At 35.8% G+C, this 23,044-nt stretch overlaps 1 long non-coding RNA gene across 1 annotated transcript; it reads left to right on the forward strand.

The window, feature by feature from the left end:
- The first annotated feature begins 1,513 nt into the window (after positions 1-1,513).
- LOC149801673 (uncharacterized) lies at positions 1,514-22,814 on the forward strand. The gene is made up of 2 exons (XR_016420710.1): positions 1,514-1,902; positions 17,906-22,814. It is a non-coding gene; the product is annotated as an uncharacterized LOC149801673 (long non-coding RNA).
- The last annotated feature ends 230 nt before the right edge of the window (positions 22,815-23,044 follow it).

Consider the following 23,044-nt stretch of genomic DNA (forward strand, 5'->3'; position numbering starts at 1 on the left):
CATTAAAAAAAAGATTACTTTTGGAAAGACTATTCATGACTCATCGATTTTAAGCGTCATTTGTGTTAAAATGACACGAAGCATATTGCTCGTTGGATGCTCAAGACGATGAAATATCACATGAGTTTCGTTGAAAACACCTTTGCACAATCTGCTGTAATGACAACATAGTCTTCCATCCTCAGAAAAGATGTAATAAACCCTCCAGAAATACTACTAATTTTATTTTAATAACAATACAATTCTTCAGTGAAGTAGCTTCTACTTTCCTTGTGATGACATTATCAGGGGTAAAGCGGTAGGGATGATCTTCAAGGACATCATCATTATTATAGCTTTCTGTAGGCAAATACAGTTTAGCAGAGCAGAGATGCGTGATATTAAAGGTTTGAATTTCAGTCAGTTGGGAATTTCACTACAGTATCACACAGATAAAGTTTTCACACTGAAGATACATTCCTTGAGTCTTATATACTTAGTCTTGAAAATACAGAATCTCCTGATCGTGTGTGAATCTTACCAGATCAAATTTAGCAGGATCTGTTCAGTGCATTGTAACTTGCATTTTCCTACCTACAATTCATAACCAATGTGCATTGAATCTCTCTCTCTCTCTCTCTCTCTCTCTATGCAACAATCCACGCATGCGCATGCATGCTTCCAAAAATAGATCCATCTAATCATACATACATACATACATACAAGCATACGTACGTACGTATGTACGAGTGTTTTTATTTCTTTTCCCTAATCAACTGTCTATAACCTACAGGTCCTTTAGGGTATATTGAACTACAACGTGTGAGTCTAAGTCCTGGTAAAGTATATTGAACTTTAATGTACAAGTTGAAATTCTGGTAATGTATACTGAACAATGTATAATGTGTGAGCTTAGACCTGGTAAGGTATATTAAAGTTAATGTGTGAATTTAATTCCTGGTCTGTAAAACATACATGGCGACTTTTGTACAAAATGTATTGAAGACATATTTTCTTTATGCAGTAAATCTTCTGAGCAAAATGACTGCATTAATTTAGTTTCAAATATGTATTCCCTACATGTTTACCATGTTGCATGTTTAACGCATGTCACAGACGTGTATTAACATTCCATAATGCAGAAAATGTGTCTTCACAGGCGTGTATTACCATTCTTTAATGCAGAAAAAGCACCAATACATTTTCCTAGCGGTACAATTGCTTTATTGCATGCTAATTGGGACCTCAAAATCCATACTGATGACTCCAGTTATCAACAAAATACCACTGAGAAATAAAATAAATGCCGGGTACAATCTTTGAAGAGTGAGTGATAAATATTATATATTAGTTTTATGGCAAAGAATTGATGGAAGTAAGGAGTGATGCAAACAGTCACACGTTGTACGTTCATTTCGTTTCGCATGAGTTGTTCTAACCCAGTTATGTATATTATATGTCATTTTTTTCCTTTATTATTCGAATCTATGGTTGACTGATTTCTTTGCACTGAATTCACACAAACAGTGTTCCTCCAGCTGGTGTCTGTGTACTATCCACGTCCCTGCTCCAGATTTAGCAAAGCTTGATGAAGCAGAGAAGCAGTCTAGACATCATCTATGGTTGACTGATTTCTTTGCACTGAATTCACACAGATAGTGTTCCTCCAGTTGGTGTCTGTGTACTATCCACGTCCCTGCTCCAGATTTAGCAAAACTTAATGACGCAGAGAAGCAGTCTAGACATCATATATTTTAGTGGCGCCGTTTAACGACAGAAATGATGATGGGTGAGTTCTATTAAGGGGCGCATATTAATAATGGAGAAAGTTTCAGCCTTCGAGAGCCCTCTGTAACTGAGATCGCGCATTGTAAATTAAGATGGATACTATTCAGCAAAACAAAACAACAGTCTGGATAATACGTAAGTGTAATATGCAGTCATATCATACATGTCATTTTCCTCTTCTTTGTGAATCGCTCAAGATGAACTTTTTACTTTAGACTATATGTAAAAGACAATTAAAAAAACAACAACGATAAGAACCAGAAAACAATAGCTTAAATAGAAGGATTATGTTTCATTTACCACCTCTATCTCTGTCACGAATTATTATTATTATTATTATTATTATTATTATTATTATTAGTAGTAGTAGTAGTAGTAGTATCTATGATAGGTACAAAATGTATCATTATACTGACATTTCTATGTGCCGATCATTGTGCAAATTTCTTTGTGGGTAAACTCGTATATATTTATCATCTATCTATCTATCTGTCTGTTTGTTTGTCTGTCCGTCCGTCGATCCATTGATTCATCGATCGATCCATCCATCCGTCTATCTACAAATTACCGTCACACACACCTGCATCAACATTTTATGCCAAGGTCTTGTGAGCGCCGAGTCCAACTAATCTCTAAGCCAATACCTCCTTATTTCATTGTTTATTAAGAAAGGCTAAACTTAATATCACAGACAACTTTGCATCTGGCATTTAAACAATTAATACCATTTTTACTGAGTTATAATTCTCAACGTATATGTTATTCAGATTTAACAAATGATGTATGAGAAATTGGCTAATATGTCAGGTACAAAATGAATGTGGTTTTCCTTACTGCTTTTGTTTCTTGAAATTTAACCCTGAATATGTATAAATAACAACTGCATTACGTCCCATGAGTAAGACTATGTTTGCCGATTATATTGTGTTACGTCATTCCAGGACATGCTGACCTTTCATGACAGCAGATAGAATATTAAGTATAATGAACGTTTTGTTGTCGTGTTGTTGCTGCTGTTGTTACTGTTATTGTTGTTCCTGTGTGTATTTATCTGTGTGCATGTAGAATACGGTCAAAAACTTGCACGAGGAACTAAAAAGGGACATAGGTTTTCTTCTTTTAATTACTTGAGCAAGAAAATCACAGAAAATACAGGGCCGTCACCGATGGATTTATTTTGGTACGACCAAGGTTAAAGGCTTACGTGGTAAAGAATGACCCCCCCCCCCCACTATCTGACCTCAAGATTCATGGCAGGAAAATCACATTGTCAGGTCTGTGGGTACAATGTCTTCTAGTATTACTTCTAAACACATTACAAGCGATCGACTTATCTAACGTCATTTATACCATGACAAATTATCGTGTCATAGATTAATGTAGCAAATGAACCCCTGCACCTTACCGTATGATAATGGAGGAGGTAGGATGGTAGTGCAAGGAACATTGTAAACACATTTTTTTCTTGTTGAGTTTTCCATAACCCATTAAATAAACGAAATAAATATAAATACAGCAGATTTGAACATAACAAAGTGAAAGAGTATTGAGTGAAGTGGTGCCATTTATAGGAGGATTAATGATTACAAAATGATTATATACACACGGAGATACGAAGTCCATAATACCAGTGACATACTATTTGATATTTTGGATATCACATTTGGCTAGCTGGCGAGGCAAAATATGTGGAAAATGTTTCCTTCGATGTTGACCGCTCCAGTGGCCTAGTGGTTAGAGCGTCCGCGGATGCGAGAGGTCGCAGGTTCGAAACCCGGCCGAGTCATACCAAAAACTTTAAAAAATGGTACTAACAGCTGTCTCGCTTGGCGCTCAGCATTAAGAGGTTGGTGTTAGGGATGGTCGGCCTGGTGTCAGGATAATGTGACTGGGTGGGACATCATGCTACATCACTATAAACTGTCACACTGCAGCCATCGTAGCAATATGACTGAATTTTTTTTAAAACCAACGTTAAAAATCCAAATCACACACACACACACACACACACACACACACACACACACACACACACACACAGACACTCCTTCGATGTTTCTTTTTGAAGAAGCGGGTCGGCGAGTGGGTAGTGGGTTACTAGTAATGGCTGCTCTTTCAATGATATATTAGAGACATGCATAGAATTAAAATTTAAAGACCGAGCCACGTTACTAGAATACGAAAGATCGTTTGAGTTCATTATTATGCTAAATTTCAGGTGACGAAGTAGTGTTTTATTTTGGCATTGTTTGCATGTAGCTCTGGTTTTGCACAACATTGCCTGCAGCCTTAGATTAGAGCGAAATTCGATTTATGTTTGGTCTGTTGGCAGGATCTTGCCGCAGAGTAATTACCGAAGCCTCGCACTGTATTGTGGATATCCTAAGTCAATAGTGCCGCAGAGTAATTACTGAAGCCTCGCACTGTATTGGATATCCCCAGTAAATAGTAACCTTTATACCTATAAATAATTCATGCTCTTTACAAAATGTTTTTATATTTATTTTACATCTGCAAAATAACCGGCGAATACGCATGTAATTTTTTGGGGAACGTTTTCTTTACGGATGGATCGATTTAATATGCCTTACTGACGAAAGTAACACAGTGTCACACACACACACACACACACACACACACACACACACACACACACATATATATATATATATATATATATATATATATATATATATATATATATATATATATATATATATATATATATATATATATATATATATATATATATATATATATATATATACACATATACATATATGTATGTGTGTGTATATATATATATATATATATACATGCATACATACATACATGCATATATATATATATGCATACATACATACATGCATATATATATATATATATATATATATATATATATATATATATATATATATATATATATATATATATATATATATATATATATATATATATATATATGCCCTCATTAACATATTAACATATTCCTATGAAAGCGCGGTGTTTACAAACAATAGTACGTTTCTCCAGAGGCTCATGGTTCAATACTTCCAACACGTAACAATGATAACTTTTTCTGGAATTCTTTCCTTTCTAAGGGCGGTATATATAGCTAGATTTTGCTTAGGTAATTAGTTAGATTTACATAAAAGAATACAATATCTGATAACCTTGAAATAAAGTGAGAGGTAATAATAATATATGATTTTTACTGTAGGTGTCGAATCTGCTAAATATGTTATAAAAGCACAGGTTTTGTTTAAAAATAAACTGGGAAATATTGGGCATGAACATTAATACATGTCGGTGTTTGTACAGAGACAAGAAGATTCCAGCAGCGGGTTACATTATATGTCACCACATTTGGCAGAGCCTCGTAGGGAGACAAATAATGTAACCCTTTGACTAAGATTTCATTGTCTCACTGAAAACCCCCAACATAGATTCTATTAAGCATGCATTATTATTATGATTAGAGAAAGAATGTAAGGATAATGATAGTGTATCATTTTAATTAGAGCAAGTATATCTGGGTGATCGCTGCATGCCTTGATGATTAGAACAAGAATATATGGATCACCATAGTATATCATTATGATTAGAACAATGCTGCAAGGATCATCATTGTATATCATTATGATTAGAACAAGGGTGTTTGGATTTCATAGCATGCCATTATCATAACAGCAAGGATATATGGATCGTTATAACATGCCATTATCATTAAAAGCAAGGATATGTGGATCGTCATATCATGCCATTATCATTAGAGCAAGGATATATGGATTGTCATAGCGTGCAATTGTCATTAGAGCAAGAAGTTTGGATCATCATAGCATGCCATGAAGATTAGAGCAAGAAGCTTTGATCAACATAGCATGCTATTATCACTAGAGCAAGGATATACGGATCATCATAGTATGCCATTGTGATTAGAGCAAGGATATACGGATCGTCATAGCATGCCATTATCATTAGAGCAAGAAGTTTAGATCGTCATAGCATGCCATAATCATTAGAGCAATGATATACGGATCGTCATTGTATGCCATTGTGATTAGAGCAAGGGTTTATAGATATCATCATAGCATGTCAGTGATATTATTATGCTAACTTTGTTGCGAATCAGTTGTCTGAATAGGACATTGATTATAAAGTATCACTCTTCTATCTTAACATTAAGGTCCCTTTTTCACGAACGTGCCTTCAAGTGTAGATCATTACTGAATTATTTGATTTATTTGAATTAACATGAAGCCTATACTTACGTTAATTTGGTGAAGCAAAATAAAGGATCAGCTGCTATAAAAAAGATGGAACTTACAGAGATTGTTAACAAGCGGGCATTTCATGAGTTTACGTTTTTGTTAAGAAAATAGGGAGCAACTATCGTAACGATGCCTTGTCTTCACAAGATTATTTCCACTGCTACACCCACCCACTTAGGTTGTCAGCAGCAAACTTGGCTGTCAGATCTAAGGCATTACTACGTATTTATAAATCTGTTTAACTGTTAATTTGTTTACCAGACTGGTAATACGATAGCCTTGCACAAATAAAGCATCTAGAAGAAACTTAAGTGGTGATAGAAAATCAATACCAACGGAAAAAAGTATTAAGACATTATCCAAAGATTGTTGGATACGTGATAGATGTTGGCTTTCTTTCGAGAGAAATGTATGGAACTGTGGAATGTCTGAAACCGTGATATGATGTATTTATTTGCTGGATTCGTGGATATTGGTTTTTGAAAAATTTCTTATCTATTATCTTATAATAAGACTAATATAAATTCCTCAATATAAAATTTCTTGCAATGGTTTCAAATAAAATATCGTGATGTTGCTTAATTAACACATTATACCACCATTTCACAAAAGAGTCACACAATTTACCAGACTACACACAGTGGCATGATCATAACAAACGGATGCCCCCTCCTCTCCCCCCCCCCCCCCCCCAACAATAGTTGACATCTGATCTGCATGGCAGTTCTCCATTTGAGGCAAATGAAAACTATCAGTGACGTTTTAGCGTCAAGTCGGAATGGTTTCTTTTAATAAAGAATGCTAGAGAGCTGTTGTCTTTACTTGATAAATGACTGCTAAAGATTATAAAATATATTAAACCGTGTTATATTTTATGTGTCGTTTATTCAAATGAATTAGAGGAATATGGTTGAGGAATCGGATCCCTTCAATATTGATGAGATAGGTCTTATTATAAATTCAATAAAAGTTCTGTCAATATTAAAGTTTACTGAACAGAATACAGAATACATATTGTGGCACGTCTTTATATTGTTCATTCATAGCGAAACCAGCGACCACTGATATACTGGTTCGTCATGTTTGGTTGATAATTGGCAATATTAACCAAAGGATCTCCTGCTATAGAGATTCTGATGCAGACGTTATTGTCAGGCAAGACATAAGTGGCATTTCTGGTCATCAGAGATTATTATAATAAATGAAATTCTGGTGGTGGTGGTGGGGATTGTTCAAAAGGGATAACACATGTCATTAGATATCGCTGCATATATCATATATTTGTGTCCGCTTTAAGAACTGCAATAAAACTACACTGACATCAGCTTTCACGATATCAGTTCAATCAACATTGTGCTTATTAAAATATATGCCGGATTGACCCGCTGATAAGTGTTACACTTGAAGGTATGCTCTAACAGACATCGTAGCGATATGACTGAAAAATTGTTAAAGTCACATTTAAAAATATTCCGCAGAAAAAACCTTTCTCCCCACCACATTCCGTTCTTTGCGTTTGTTTCCACGAATTCTGTGCCTAACATGATCATGACTATTATTTTACCATAGATCCGCTTGTGAGAATGTTGTTGTTGTTGTTGTTGTAGGGTTTAACGCCACTTTTCTGCACAAGATAGGCTATATATGGCGGCCAGTATAAATGGTGGAGGAAGAACCCGGAAACCCCCCAGAAAGAACCACCGACCCACGAGAAGTTACTGGCAAGCTTTCTCACATAACCACATTAGCCAAATCCGAGACTCGAACTCACGCTGACAGAGGTGAGATGGCAGTGATCCGTAACGGTGAGCGCTTTAGACCATTCGGCCACTCGTGAGAATGCATGTTGAGTTGAGATGAATATTAGTTAGTAATTATGGTACAATGCATATTCAAAATTAAATGTTAATTGAATTGGTCACGATATTGTTAAAACGTAATCTCTGAGTCCATTTTACAACAATGTTTTCAGGTGAGTTTAATTATTGTTTTTTCTTGAGGTTCCAATTGTTATATCCTAAGAATTGTAACCCTTTAATATAATTACACTAACTTTGTTTTGAATCAGTAGTCTGAATAGGACAGTTGTAGAATAATGTCTTATTTGTGCTCTGTGTCTGCCTCTTCCACGATCTAATTTCATTTTGATATAAACTTCGTCACGGTTCAAGATAATTGCTTGTACATTGATAGCAGTGCTCTGGTTACCGCAAAGAGAAAAAAACAAAAAGAAAATCAAATACAGCAATCGTACGAAAAAACTTACAATTTGTTCCCAGATTTCAATACAAAACCCAACGAGGACATAGTATGTTATAATGTATTCTGCACTTAATTACGTAATTGAACATTTAGTCAAGAAGCGATCGTTTTTTTCAGTTTGCACTTGACATAGCAGCGTCATGGAGCTGCCATGGATAACGTTTGCTGGGAATGTCAAAAACTACATTTACTAAGTTAAAACTCTTCAATTAAAAGCAAGTAGTAACAGCCTGTACATAGAAATTGGCAACCCCTGAAACAAGTTCGCATAAAAAGTATGCAAATATACAATTTGCCAGATCATGATGTCTATAACGTTATGATAGCATAACCAACAATAAAAAAAAATTAAGATCTCTACTTGTCAATGGCAAGTCATTACATTTCTATGTAAATGGCTTCATGATTTAATTATTTCGCTTGTTATTTACTGATGTATTTTTGGTGCCATCGTGACAAAGATATGCATCATAATTACACTCGAATACGAGATATTGGTATTCATTTAAAACCATCCTGTATAAATTACACAAAATATAGGTATAAAGTCACTAGCATCGCTATTCAGATATGCAAATTAAATATGAATTCCCGTGTAAAGGAATACTTTTTAAACTACTAATAATTATGGAGTAACAGTGTGTGTGTGTGTGTGTGTCGTAGAGTAACCACGAAGAAACGCTTTAAACCATCATAATTTGTGCCAATTACCTGCATTCAAACGCTCTGAAAAAGAGGGAAGAAGAGGGTACGTCATGTAGTCCATTAAACTTTTATTATATCACCAACATAAAGAAAAATGACTAGATTAAAATAAACTTTTTATTACAAAAACTTAAATTATAGGCTTTTACACATATGCACCTTAAGCAATAAACTTGAAGTTCAGATAATTTGGCATTTTCTATGACGCAAATTATGTCATCAACAGAACGAAAAATGACTAGATTAATATAAATCATTTTTAAAAAATAAAAATTAAGCTATAGAGTTTTAACAATATGCATCTTAAGCATTAAAACAGAAGTTCGGATAATTTTGCATTTCCTATAACGCAGATGCATTTAGCAGCTATTTTTGCCATTTTTTTAATACCTAAGAGAGAAAAATGTTGCGTATATTATAGTTTTTACTATTTTAATATAATACATTCGTAGAGTTTGAAAAAATAAGTGGACATGTACATTACATGTCATACCTTAAGATAACATATTGCCACTGGATTTACAAATGTGTCAGATCCATTTGAACAAATTGCGCGTTTTCAGGCTCAACGAAAACCAGTTAATACAATTCATAGCTGGCATGCTGTAATTTCTTTAATTTTCTTTTGTATGAAAGACATTGCCAGACACCTTCTTTCTCAAGTTGCGCGTGTCCAGAAATATGTACAAAGCTGAACTTGTTATTGCACAACAATACATTCAGTCTAGCTAGCCTGTGGAGTTGAGGTCAGATATTGTTTTCCTTTTTATTGGTTTGCATCAGTCGCATACGATCTACCTAATATTAAATATGCCTGATTTCGTGTGCAGACGGCTGTTAGAGAACTGGTAGCTTTACATGCTTTACATTGTTTATTATGTGACGGCTTACTGACAGCTGAAAGCTTTGCACGGAATCTTGTGTTGATGGCTGCTTAAAAGCTGTTAAATTTTAATGGTTTCTTGTTTGTCGGTTGCTAGGTTACACGATGTATCTTCTGTAAATATAAATGCTTAATCTTCATTCATTATATTCTTTGATTCTTTGAATGAAATAGCAAAGGGTGGTAAATAGTTGGATTTCTACAGGAGGTGCGCGGTAATAACGGTATACCTGTTCACAACGGTATTTTTCCGGTGGTACTTACCACAGTAATTTTTCACTGTACTGGTACTTAGTTAGTTTCCGTCAGTAAGTAATGTACGGAAATTCTCAGAGAATCTTGTTGCAACTTTAATGATATAAACAACATATTTTCTTGACTCTTGACGCAATAGTCACAATAGTTCTAGAAAATAATTTAAAAAATTTACAACACGATTTTATCTGTCACCATTTAATGATGAATAATACATAACAATTGTAAATATGATCCTTTAGTCAAATGTTTGGCACGTGTCAGGTATGAAAACGCGGTGGCCAAATAGAATGTTGAGAAATATATTTGGATCAAACACAGCTTTAGGAAAAAATTCGGATTTAACCCTCCCCCAAGCCCCAAACGAAGCTTATGTTATAGTTTAGTTATTTACTAGCGTAAGTGAATGTGTTAAGTATTTGTATTCCTTTGTAAGACTGACTATCAACCAAAGATTTTTCAGGAGCGCACTTGTTTCTGTCTGAACCTTACATCATTTCTCAACTGCGCTAGTAATTTTCTCGTTTGTTTAGTAAGCATGTTTTATGTTTACGACCATCTATGATAAATATCATGCCCAGGTTTTGGCATCCTACTCAGATTTCACATGCCTATCAATATGGCATCAAGAAAATGGTAGGGTTTAGTATCAACACTTCTCATTTTTATCAACAGTCTCTCTAATGTTAGCATTATGTCTTTCACAGCATCAGCGTTTGCTTAATCATGCCGCTTTAGTTACATCTTTTAGATTACAACTTACACAACTATTAAGATACACGCAGAAGTGCGTCTGCTATAAGGTACTGGTCATTTAATTTTCAAGGGGAGAAGGGCGTTGATTTCCTTTTGCGCTGAGATATATTCTTTCCTTTTATCTAAATACAGTGAATATTTTTTCCAGAAAATATCATGGACATATGATTCTACTCCTTCATGTTTTACGAAATAGAACCTACACATAGTACATGTTTCCTGTCATTATATCATTCAGATACAAAATCAGACTAACACACACGTTTAGACAATGTATTTATTAAAGCTGTACAATTATTTAGATTTTAATCTGAGTTTACTACATTGACTTAGGTAGATTTTAATTTCACTTTGACACATTGGATTTGATAGATTTTAAATTGACTTTGATACATTGGATTTGATAGATTTTAATTTGACTTTATTAATTGGATTTGATAGATTTTAATTTGACTTTGATACATCGGATTTCATAGATTTTAATTTGACTTAAATACATTGAATTAGACAGATTTTAATTTGACTTTGATACATTGAATTAGTCAGATTTTAATTTGACTTTACTACACTGGCTTAGATAGATATTAATTTAGGCTTAGTACACTGGATTAGATAAATTCTAATTTGAATTTACTACATTTGATAACATTTAAATTGACTTTACTACATTGGATTAGATAGATTTTAATTTCACTACAAACGACCAACGTTTTGCTTTCTCAACAGACGTTTGAAAGGAATGCGAACATAATCTTTACAGTGTATAGCAATCACAGGCATGTGTTAAATAACCAGACTGAACTACAATGGAGGCTATATTCTTCCGGGACGTAAATTAAAACTGGCAGTGGTATCACAATTTATTACTCATAAATAGAATGGCATCTGCATGAGTAATTTATTTGAGGAACACTCTTGCCTTGCATTTACAGGAGAGTAGGGTTATCTCCCTCCCTCCCTCCACCCTCTCAAACGAACACACATACACGCAAGAGGAATATGGAAAACACCCAATGCTTTCTTCGGTATAACGTAAGAGGCGACTCGTGGATGTGACCATTTTGACATGGAATGCGTCCCACGACTATGTTACAATTGAAAAGGTCTTTGACTCTTAAAAGACCGCGGTTTATATAACAAACAAACCGAATAGGCATTATTCAACCAGGATTGTGTTGATGTGCCGTCAGACCATGATATAGCCTCGATATGCTCTCTGTCTATTTAGTGGCCATCCATTTAGTACTTTCGCAAAAATCTGGCAAAGCTTGACCCCTCCTCAATCCCTGTTCATTTTCGTACTTTTTTACACCCCCACCTGCATACGTACGCTTGACGCGCCCCCCCCCCCCCATTCTATAGAACGGCCTATATTTAATCAACGCAGAAACCGTAAAGGATTAATAATATTAACGTGTTTAATAAAACAGATAGTCCACCGACGTGGAATGTCTGGCTGCATCAAATAAATAAGCTGCGTAACTTCAAACAGTTTGTCTAGTGTCCGCCTAAATTCAAACGCCAACTGAAACCAGTCGAACAGGTTACGTATTAGACAAATTATTATCGAGGTCCCCCCTCCCGTTTCCTATGCGTACGTACATTATCAGTATACCCCCCCCCCCCCATACGCAAGCGTATGCATTTGGGTTACCCCCTCCCCCTCCATGCATACGTACTAAATGGACGGCTCTATTATTCAGCTGTTCGCTGCAGTGCAAACCTACAGACTAAAAATAGAACAGTACAGTTATCAAAACAGCACATTATCAACACGTTGATCGGGAAATACAAGCAGCTTCGGAAAAGCATGGCAGCTGTGGATTATAAACTGTATAATTTCGTTATCGATCCCATCCGCTGTAATGAATGACTTTATAGAGACCGAAACTGGATAAAGACGAGATACAGCAATGATTTGATATTTGTGTCGCTTCTGAGTCTTATGGGCAGTGAACAGTTTCAGTGATCTAGGGGACTAAGGCGACGTGCTGTGTGATATAAACAACGTCGTTTTGCAATTGACTTTCAATGCGGCAGCCTTAGATGCAGTCTTGAACTTGAGAGGAAAATTAGTTATTTCCCAGCCTATTAGGCCCGTATGCAATACCATACATGCTTCAGTGCATAATGTAACTGAAATTCGCCTGGATTTTGTGTCGATAGACGTTGCCTACACCATCGCCTTACGGAAAATGAACGGACGCGAAATATAAAAACAGACGGTGGGTATCTCACCTTCTTAATCACTTTAGTGATAAATTCTTCGATAAATGTAATTTTCATTTATTTATTCTTTTTGGGACTATATAAGATACAATTTTACACACGAATCGAAAATTTATTTTCTCACGTCAAATCAAACGGGTATGCTCATGCAATTCTCACGTCAAATCAAACGTATATATTCTTGCCTTTGCATTTTTATTTCTTCTTAAATAGCTTTGGAGATGATAAATATCAATCCATTGGTAAGAGGTATAAAGTCCAAATGACGTAGATAATAGAGAATGCAAACAATAGCTTTTAATTTCTTTTTTATGGTTATGAATATTTTGAATAGATTCAGTTTTATTGAAATCGAGATTACTGGTGTAACAGAACACCTATGACAGTTAATATTATGACTCCATGTCTTTCTACTAACCAATCGAATAAGGCGTTGCGTTTCGTTTTAGGGAGAATTATCGCTAGCAACCATATGTTCCGAATAATGTTTCTTTACTTCAAGCAGTATGAAAACTGTCTCTTGATTGGTGAATCAATAGGTCAACAGAACATTACCAGGTATTTTAATCTGAATGGAATAACTTATGCAAGTTGTACGCGAAGATGCATATGTATGTATGTATGTATGTATGTATGTATGTATGTATGTGTCATGCACGCTAGAATAATTAACCGCCTAATGGTCGCGTTAGCTTAAAAGGGATTTTACAACTTGATTATTCATATTTTAAGTTCAAGCCTTCAGAAGCTCACGCATATCAAATGATTTGTTTACTGTGCCATTATTTCCATTTAATTGGCAGATACAGTTGTGAAATATAAACGATAATTTCACCTGTATCATTTATGCATCATCCAAGATATATGTACAGAGCTTTGTAGGTATATACCTGTACCTCATATCTGACGAAAACAAGCGTCTAGGTGGTTGCACTTAGTTAAGATTTGGGGAGACATAGGGGAAAAAAAAGTTGCGGGACAACCGCGACCCCGCGCATTCAGTCTATTTATGTACACGTATTTTATTGTAATTATAGTAGATGACTAGAATCCTAATACAAATAAATGGATATTAGTGAATGAAGTTTGGCATGAGCATGAAGACGTGTTCTATTGTGTGGCACGGTTTTCTATCACTTAAGTCAAGTCCATTACAAAATTACATGTACCACATGTGAATCCTAGTAAATGTCCTTTCTGTCCTCATGTAAAGCCCTGGTGCCCACTGTTAATTAATAAAGTCTATGCTTTGCTATTCTTTATAATTCTTTGTATTAAACTTCATATATTTGTCATGCTCAACAGGAAAACATGCGCATCATCAAGACCTTTCTTGTCTGAAATTTCGAGACCCTTATCTAACTATAAGTAATCGCATACTTTCGTTGCTGGAATTGTCGTGACCCTTCTTTGTCTACAAGTATAAGCATATTTTATTTGCCTGAAATGCCGAGATCCTTATTTTTCTACAAGTATACGCATATCTTCCTTGCCGGAAATGCTGAGACCCTTATTTATCTACAAGTATATGCATATTTTTCTTGCCCAAAATGCCGAGACCCTTATTTATCTACAAGTATACGTATATTTTCCTTGCCGGAAATGTTGAGACCCTTATTTATCTATAGGTATGCGCATATTTTACTGCATGAAATGCCGATGTAACAAGATAACCAGGTTGGATTTCGGATTCACAACAGAACACTTGTGATGTTGATACATGTACAATGTTTAATGATGAATAATGGCTTGAATAGGAAAAGAATTATAATTAGTACGTGCGTGTATAAGATCCAGATATTGGACTAATTAACACAGTCCGCACGAACCTAATAACGCAACAAATGAAAATGCAAATAAACGACCTTACACAGTACAAGGTCAAAGATGAGTGATTCACAGTGACTTCACACGACGAAAAGAATGTGTTTTACTCAGATAGTAAAAATATGTGGTACTTTACTCGTATAGTAAAATATATCCATTCAACTAGTGAAAAAAATGAGGTAATTTTTACTCAAACAGTAAAATGATGAAAACAAAGGGACAGATATACCAGATATCTTTACAATCCCAAAACACTGGGTATTACCCACCCACCCACCCAAAAATTAGCCCATTGCTAAAATATTACATGTATGGAATTACACACTCGGTCACCAGCACACTTGTCTACCAGTCACACTGGTCAATCAAGCAGTCATTATTCCAGGTAGTCACCGACCACCATTCAATTCCTCGGGGAATCCAGCAATCAGCGCCCACCAATCGGTCAGCAATGCCCGATCACCTGCTACTCGACCAGCAACACTTAACTTAGCTCTACGGCTGCTATAGTTCAGCTTTACAGCTGCTACGGTTAACTTCTGTGGTTAGCTCTACAGCTGGTACCACGTTGACTCCGATCAGCTCTGCAGCTGCGACTCCGATCAACTCTACAACTGCGACTCCGATCAGCTGAAATATATCTAACACTGTACTATGCATGACACGGACATATACGATTAAACATAATGACATTGTATACGGTAAGTTATACAGATTACATTATCGGCACAATAATTGCAAAACAATACACGGGTTCAGAAGTAAACCTACCCGTGCCCGATAAGAATCCTACGGTACTAAACGTTTCTAAAAAATGCAACTTTATACTGCTAATATAAATCTCTTGCTAAGTAACAAACAATAATATAAAATATTTGCGTTATACTACGTAAGCCGTAGCTACATACAAAATATACAAAAGTAAACTTTGAAGTACAATAATTATAACTTTACACAAGAAATTAATAAATAACAAACATACCTCTACAGCTGAAGATGTGCAAGTCCTTAAAGTTCACGCCTCTTAGCCCCATCCCAGCACATATAGCTGGTTATATCTTAGAAGTTACACCCTGGTTTTCCGAAAATGTTATCTGGTGCGGTGTTTCCATGTCCACCCATTTTTGGATGTGTTAGTGTTAAAATAAAATAATAATAAATACATACAATAATTGTAATTTCGTCTGGGTTACTCTGTTTTGTTCGCAAAATTGCAGAGTTTTACGTTATCCCAATAAAGCTTAGTAGTTCTATTCTTTTTCCTGTGCCTGCGCTGGCAATAGACCTGATTTCTAACCACCCTCGCTTAGAACTTAGGATTATACTAACTTCCCTTAGGACTATTAAGTCCAAGAGAGTGGTTCCTTTCCTTTGTTTTTGTGTGTGTGTGGTTGTTCATGTTATAGTGACTCTGCCTGAGTCATTTTGTCCTTATGTTGTGTGTTAGTGTGTGTTGTGTTGTAGTAGCTCCCCTTTAGATGTAAGGACGGCTCTATCTACATCAAATGCACTGTAGTTGTTTCTTCTTATCTAAACCTAGTGTATTAAAATGAATTTTGAAAAGGTATTTAAAGCCGAAAATAAAATATTTAATGTTGAAAATAACAGTGTCTGCGTGCTTTGTGTTTTCGTTTAGTGAGTGCGTGTGTTGCGTATTGTTATTGGTGTTTCAGTTTTTCTATATGCCTTAGCATATTGCGATATAATTGTGTTTGGTTTTCCTATTGCACCTTGGTGCAAAAAGATTGAAATATTCGGTGACGTGATGGAAAACACTGTTGTTAGGTCGTTTTACATTACCAGTTCTTGGGTGTATGTTGAGATGCCAATATTTTAGAAGGGAGAGTCATTTCCTTCTAAAATTTTAAAATGTATTAAAATTATTTAGAATGTAGCAATCAGTATGTGTTGGTTCGGCAGATTGAAAGTCATTCAACCGTGTTGAGTTATAAATAGTCATTCGTTTGTAGTAAATTCCATGTTGTGATAGTATTTGTAATGAGAATCCAGTGATTCAGATAAGAAAGAATTAGCCCTATGGCAATTTTGAAAGTAATTCATCCAAATCTTCGTCTAACAGGTTCTTCTTTCCTTTAGTTCGTTTTGCTGGGAATCGATCCCAGCCGAGTCATACCAAAGGCTTATAAAAATGGTACTTACAGCTGCCTCGCTTGGCGCTCATCGTTGGAGAAATAAAATTGCGAATTACAAATGAATTTTTGAAAAAATAATATAAGAAGTAAACTTCCATTTGAAGACATACTTAACCGCTCCAGTGGCCTAGTGGTTAGAGCGTCCGCGGTAGGTCGTGGGTTCGATCCCCGGCCGAGTCATACCAAAGACTTATAAAAATGGCACTAACATCTGCCTTGCTTGGCGCTCAGCATTAAGAGGTTAGTGATAGGACTGGTTGGCTTGTTGTCAGGATAATGTGACTGGGTGGGACATCGTGCTACATGTCAGCGGCATGATGCCCCACAAGCGCGCGCACGCATGCACACGAAAGGTAAACAGAGAAGTCTTCTGTTAATACATTGTTCCTAATTTTAATTAAGCTTTTATCAGATGAAACCCATTCGTACTGGATTTATGTTCTAAATACTAAGTAGGCTAATTTACCTTGGAGATGGTAATCGAGTGTAACTCGAAAATGAAAGATCTTGCATCGCATTCCAATATTAAATAGAACGCCTGATGACGACCGATAAGTTATCAATTACAACAGTCAATGATGAACTAGTGTGGATCCAAAATGATAAGTGGTAGCGATAGCTGCATGAGCCAGTAGTTTTGTTGGAAGATATTTGTGCGAAAGGAGGTTTTTGACTGTGGCATATAAAAGTTTTATTCCTTTCCCCCGCGAATCAACTAGCTGTGTTACAATTATCTGACTCTCTCAGTGTAGTAACAACTTGTAATATCTTTCATCTAATAATTTTTTCTATTTCAGAATGCCCTACCTAGTTTCTGATGTGGATTCAAGTGTCTTATTCACTGTCACCTGCCGACAATATTTCAGCTTCTACAATTGTACAACTCGACTGCAAGGGACAAAATAAGTTTCGTCAGACCAAGGGAGATTATAGTTATAACATTTGTAAATGAAGCCTGGTAACTGAGCCTTGAATCGTTTCACATCATTTATTTTGTGAATATTTATTTACCATGCATTTGTGAGTGACTATTACTACATGATGATGATTACATCGTGAGTCTTAGATTAAAAACAGTGTAGACTGAATCATATCTGTCACTCATTTCTATATTTTAGTTTGAAAACATGCAATAGCATGCATGTAGAAGTTTAATATGAGATTTTAACAACACATGTCATCTCCGAAAAAATGGCGTCGAGAATGTATATGCGAAGAAGCCATGAGAGAAAGAGGCCCACTCTACAGCCGGATACTTTCGTGCCGCCAAAGAAAAGTGGATCCACCTCTGATGCCAGCAGTGAAAGTGGCTCCAATCTGCATCTTCCCACTGGGAACGAAATAAATCGTCAGTCTTTCCCAACGGGCGTTCTGGATACGAATGGAAGCGAAGGAAGTACATTGATTTCAGGTGGAAGTGCTCGGTCTTCGTCAACCCGAAATTCTCCAGATACACCATTAATGGGGTTGAAAAATCTGGAGGCATTGGATACGATAACACGCAGATTAATCAACTCTAGACTTCACATATTTTGTTTTTGCTTGACTGCCATATTGTTGGTCGTTGTATTCCTGTCTCTCTATCGACTGCTTACGTGATTCGCATAAATTGGACATACAGACCACGTTAGTTAGCATTTATTGTTCATTCTTAAAATTTATTAAGTAATCCATCTAGTGATAAAGCAAATCCATTAGGAACATAAGACACGAAATGAGCTGCAATTATATTTGAGCTCGTCGATGTCAGAAAACCTATATGTACAGCTTTAACAACTCGATGAAATCGTTTATACTGATTCGGGGACTTGATGAATGCAAACGTTACACAACTGTACAAAATATGAAATATGTTCGTCATAGAGGAAAGAATACTTGCCAGTTCTGTTAAACATGTAGTCTGATTGAGAGACCAGGTCTAATCTAATGCGCAAGAACTGAGCCACTGCTATAGTAACTGAAATAAATATACATACTAACCAAACGTTTCGACAGCTGAATCAGTGTAAACAATTCTATAACTGCATGAAGGCTATCTTGTGTTAGAAATCAAACTATCTGGAATCAAACTAAGGCGATCATACTATTTTGTTTAGATTAATTTCTTTTCAGATCGGATGTTTATGTATGTCGGTGTGCCTATTGATGCATTCTAGTCATCGAATGGCAGGATCACACATGTTAGAGTATTGGTGAAGGCAACAGTTGTTGTGCCCAATATTTAGTTCACAACATCAAAAATTTTAATCACACATGTAAATGTATAGAAAGCATGGTACACAATTACATTTGTTATTTCGATTATATTTATGCCTAAATTGACCAGAATCCTGCACGTTTAATCACCGAATATATTATTTATAGCCCTATATAAACTGTATACGTCTGATATCTCTTAGCACAACATCGTAATATATATCCGTGACAAGATCATTCACAGTTCGCAGCATGGCCTTTGGAATTTGATAGTGTAATATTACCTAACACATTCCTTCAGAGTTTATATGATTAAGATTTAAGTTTCAGACTTGGTATGGTATTTACATTTTATGGTTTACGGCTAACTCCTTAAGAATAAAACAAATCTCTTTCAAATATAAACATTTTTGTCAACCTCCAATCTTTTCATAATTAAAAATCCCAAACAAAAATAAGTGCTTGAACCTGTACTTTTCCAAGTACGCTCTCTCTTGTACCGTAATCTGGCAGATAAAACGCCTAAATATTGTTAAAGAATTTGTCCATTTTTCCACATTAAAGTAGAGGATGAAATCCACTTCCTGTTAGTATTCAAAGCTTATGCAAATGTGAGAGTGACTTCCATAAGGGAATTATACACATTTAAACCTTGAGGATAAAGTGGAATAAATGTGAGTTTTTGGATAGGGCACACAAATCTTGGGGCGAATGCGCATAAAAGGTTCAATTTTCAACCTTATGCAGATGTGTGGGGTAATTAGCCAATCAGAACTTGTGTCCTTTATACCCCTACGCATCCCCCGTAAACAAAAATCTTTCAGAAAAAAATGTGCTTCGATGAATTCAGAAGTAGCCACCATAATGCGTTTACTAACCACGTTTCAGGCGAAAATGGATCGACTCTCCAGAGGTCAGTTAGTACTTGTCTTCTTACCCCTTCTTCGTGGTCGGGGTCCCAACACGAGCCTATGCATATCACCGGAACAGCCGTGTGTGATTGACAACCGGTGCTTTTTATTCAGCCTACTGTCAAATGTTTTGAACAAGTTCCTTACATATTCCGAAAAAAATTAAACGGTCCTCTTATTTAATACCAGAATAGCTGTATGTCATTATATAAATATTTGTAAAATACCGTTTACCTTTTTAATTCAATATTTTATTTTGGCTCATACTCCATATTAGCTCAACTACCTCTTTTATCCCGTTACTGATCACTGCCATCTCACCTCTGTCTGCGTGGGTTCGAGTCTCGGATTCGGCCAATGTGGGTATGTGAGAAAGCTTGCCAGTAGCTTCTCGAGGGTCGGTGGTTTTTTTCGGGGATTTCCCGGGTTCTTCCTCCACCATTAATACTGGCCGCCATGTATAGCCTATCGTGTGCTGAAAGGTGGCGTTAAACCCTACAACAACAACAACCTCTTTTATCTGCTTGGTTCTCGTGTGTGCCATACACGGAAATTGGCGCCTTATTTGGAAATGTAAACAGATAATAAATAAACGTAAGTAGATAGTAAATATGGTATGCATTCAATAACGTATGGTAGAATATCCAAATAGGGCATAGCTAGCCATATTCGGAAACGAGTTACAGCGAAAATCTAGTGTTATCTGTCATGGTGGACAAAGTACGGTTAGCGTAAACATAAAATATTTTACCTGATATAGACTTAATAACTTTTTCATTATCCAGGATTCCTATAAAGCAGAAGTTAGGTAGTAGAATTTTACTACAGTCATTTTTATGTCTTTGACAATAGTTTTATTTGCTCCTTTGTAAGGAATAGGGTGAAATTATGGCCTCAACCACATCGAGGATACGACATCGTACATTGGGCCAATGAGTTGACAAAGGACAGTCTATCAACCACACTGAGGCTACGACATCGTACCTTGGGCCAATGAGTTGATAAATGACAGTCTATCAACCACATCGAGACTACGACATCGTACCTTGGGCCAATGAGTTGATAAATGACAGTCTATCAACCACATCGAGGCTACGACATCGTACCTTGGGCCAATGAGTTGACAAATGACAGTCTATCAACCATATCGAGGCTACGACATCGTACCTTGGGACAATGAGTTGACCAATGTCAGTCAATCAACCACATCGATCTACGACATCGTACCTTGGGCCAATGAGTTGACAAATGACATTCGATCAACCACATAGAGGCAACGACATTGTCCATTGGGCCAATGAGTTGATAAATGACAGTCTATCATTCTATCCTAAGTTTTTACTGTCCAGAGACTTCTGGTCTCTAAACTAAATCTGGAATGCAAATATGGCACAGTTTTATATGATGTAGTCTTGTATTCTTATTGTACACTATGTTGTAAGAAATATTCTGTACAATGAACATTTGAGTTTGATTTTTTTCTTACCGTTACCGCTGCTAATGCTCGTTAGTTTGTTTTCAGGTATCAAAGCATCTTAGTATTTACGCTGACTTATATATGCCATGTAAATATTCTATATTTTGAACGCGTTATTTGCTAGAAATTATGTTTGGTAATAGGTGTCAGTATTAATGAGGCGGAGACGGGGATATGGAAACTTCATTCTCAGTCCATAACGAATGAGTTGAGTAATCAGTGATATTTCTTTTAAAGGACAAAGATTCTTAATCATTAGTATCATTGTGCGCACAGTGCTACACATACTAATGCAGTAAGGTTTCTTTGCAACATCACCATGTCACTCAAAGAAAGCGGATGATACTATGGGAAGCTAATTTGTTTAGATAGAACTCTATTTTTGAGATTAAGTCAGTTTTCGGCAAAAGAAATCCTGCGCGGCGAAGTTACTGCAAGTGGTAAATCACTAAAGATTTCCTAAGGCGTCTTGTACTTTTCGGTGACTTTACCATTTCCTTTCACATAACTCTTATTTAAACTTTTCTAACTGCATGATAAGTAGTTTATTTAATTTTTTAAGAAGCAACATAAGTTGATGTCGGATCATTTTACGTCTCATGCCTTGCAGACTTCACGGAGCTATGATCACTCATAGATCATAATCTTTCAGAATATATCACGAGAACTTTGGCCAAGGGTGTTTTAGCGGTAATTAACGCGTACTGTACTATATATATGTATTGCCAGTATCACTATACGATAAAGGTCGATCATAATTAGGGTTTTACAAATTTGAACTTACAATATTTGCAGATTGTACTATTATTTGCAGATTGTACTATTTCTTAGAGTGAATACTATTTAATCACTTATGTTAGATTGAAACAACACATTACTGTTTGCACCAAACACAGCCTAGAAAACAAAGCCACTTTTGGAGTAATTTCTTTTGAATATTAGCAATCACACAGATAATTGCATACACATTTAGCTTTTTGTTGATTTATACGTTCTCACAATTATAAAACTAAATCAAAGGTACAGGATTTTTAAAGATATAGCTACATATTTATCTCTTGACTGCTTGAATAAATTGCTTGCAATGTTCTACATCACCGAAAATAAAGAACTCTCCATTTCCTCCATCGTACGTATCAAATTCTTCTAATTCGGTAAGAAAGCAATTGTCAAAAGAAAAATCGTAGCACGTGCAATCTAATCGAAGCGCAGTAAGCACTGATTTCACAAACGCAGAAAACCTTTGGGAAATCTTTTTTGTTAATTTTTTTAATTATTGTTAGTTAATTTAGTAGTAGCGATCGCAGATCACTTACTTTAATGCGTAGATTAATATATAGATTTTTTTATGT

This window comes from Sinohyriopsis cumingii, chromosome 4 (genome assembly GCF_028554795.1).
Source record: "Sinohyriopsis cumingii isolate HCF-2022 chromosome 4, ASM2855479v2, whole genome shotgun sequence".
Lineage (NCBI taxonomy): Eukaryota > Metazoa > Mollusca > Bivalvia > Unionida > Unionidae > Sinohyriopsis > Sinohyriopsis cumingii.